Here is a 2,208-nt window from a genome sequence, read left to right on the forward strand (position 1 = left end):
CTCCTTATACCCATTTGGCCTACCCCCAACCTTCCACTTTTGGCTATAAGCAATCTGTTCTTTGTATCTAACTAGATTTTTGGGGGGGATTCTTGCTTTTTGTTTTTTTGTTTTTGTTTATATTCCACACATTGGTGAGATCACATAGGATTTGTCTTTCTCTTATTTCATTTAACATAATGCCCTCAAGGTCCATCCATGTTGCCACAAATGTCAAGATTTCATTTTTTTTTTTAACTGTAGAACGTTCCACGAATGTTCATATCACCCTTTCACGGGCCATACTAATCTTCTCTGTATGGTTACAATTTTAGTATATGTGCTGCCGAAGACAGCACTAGATTTCATTCCTTTTTATGACTGAATAATATTCATAAAAATATCTCACATAATATTCAAATATACATCTCACATAGTAATATCCATGTATATATGTTTTTGTATCTTGGCTATATTATAAATATGCTGCAATGAACAATGGGGTTGCACGTATCTTTTTGAATTAGTGTTTTTCATTTCTCTGGATAAATACCTAGCATTGAAACTGATGGATCATATAATGGTTTCATTTTTAAGTTTTTGAGAAACCTCCACAGTGTTTTCCATAGTGGTTACACCAATTGCATTCCCACCAGGAGTGCACAAAGGTTCCCTTTCTCTACATCTTTGCCAACACTTGTTATTTTTTATTTTTTTGAAAATAGCCATTCTAACAAGTGTCAGGTGATAGCTCATTGTGGTTTTAATTTGCATTTCCCTGATGATTGGTGATGTTCAGCATCTTTCCATGTACCTGTTCAACATCTGTATGTCTTCTTTGGAAAATGTCTATTCAGATCCTCTGCCCTCTTTTTTTTAATGTTTTTTTTTTTTTATTTGAGGGAGAGAGAGAGAGAGAGAGAGAGAGAGAGAGAGAGAGAACAAGTGGGAGAGGGGCAGAGAGAGAGGGGAACAGAAGATCCGAAGCCAGCTTGGTGCTGACAGCAGACAGCTCTCTGTGGGGCAGCAGACAGCCCTATGTAGGGCTTGAACTCACGAACTAGGAGATGTTGACCTGAGTCAATGTCAGATGCTTACTGACTGAGCCACCTAAGCACCCCTCCCTTACCCACTTTTTAATTGCGAATCTTTCTGTTGAGTTGTGATTTCTTCTATATTTTGGATATTAACCCTCTTTCATACATATCATTTTCAAATATTTTCTTCCATCCAGTAGGTTGCCTTTTCATTTTTGTTGGTAGTTCCTTTTGCTATGTAGAAGCTCTAAGTTTGAGGCAGTCCCACTTGTTTATTTTTGCTTTTGAGGTCTTTATTTTTTTATGTCAAATTCAAAAAATCACCACTAAACCTATTTTTATTTTCTAGGGAATTGGCTATACTGAACTTTTTAATGTGATAAGCATGACTCAATTTTTAAAAATTACCTAATAGCAAAAAGAATAGTCAACCAAATATTGTAATGAACATTTATTGAGTGCCTTTTTCTATCACAGGACTATTCTAAAAACATAACTTCCATCATCTCTTTTAATCTTTGTGACAGTATTATAAAGTAGATGCCATCACCATGTGCTTGGCAGGTCTTGGGCAGAGTACATGCTGGTTAAGTACATTTTGAATAGATTATCCCCACTTTGTGGATGAAGATGCTAAAGCTTTGAGGGGCTAAGTCACTTGTCCAAGGCCCACTCACTGTCAGTGATAGAGCCAAGTCTCAGACTCCTATCAATCTGCAGACAAGATTATACTCTCAGCTCCAAAGCCTAAGATTCTTCTCATGTCTGACAAGTCAAGTAGATACTCTTTTTTTTTTTTTTTTTTTGAACACTTCTCTATCATCAATGGTATGAGAACAATTTGTCCCTTCCTTTAAAGGAACAGGTTAATCTCCAGCATTTGCTCTAAAATTGCCAGCCTTGCAAATAGTGTCAAATGTCATTTAGCCACAAGCATTCTATTTGGGCTGTGCTGTGCATATTTTATGAAGTTGTTCCTACTCTTTCTTCAGCCCTTAAATCAGTAGAGAAGGTAAATTAGGAAAGTATTACCAATTGAATGCCAAAATTGAGAAATGGTTAAGAAGTTTTTCCTCCTGAAGTGGCTAGAGCCATAACAAATTCTTATCATTTTGAAAAAGTGGGGTTTGGAATAAGGAAGAATATAGAGTCACGAAATTTGTGTTTGATTTCCTGTGAGGAAGTCTGGTTG

At 36.3% G+C, this 2,208-nt stretch overlaps 1 non-coding gene across 1 annotated transcript; it reads right to left on the minus strand.

Moving 5' to 3' along the window:
- Window positions 1-233: 233 nt before the first annotated feature.
- On the minus strand, window positions 234-338 carry LOC123581733. Its single transcript, XR_006703972.1, has one exon. It is a non-coding gene; the product is annotated as a U6 spliceosomal RNA (small nuclear RNA).
- Window positions 339-2,208: the final 1,870 nt, after the last annotated feature.

The sequence above is a fragment of the Leopardus geoffroyi genome, chromosome A3, assembly GCF_018350155.1.
Source record: "Leopardus geoffroyi isolate Oge1 chromosome A3, O.geoffroyi_Oge1_pat1.0, whole genome shotgun sequence".
Taxonomy (NCBI): domain Eukaryota; kingdom Metazoa; phylum Chordata; class Mammalia; order Carnivora; family Felidae; genus Leopardus; species Leopardus geoffroyi.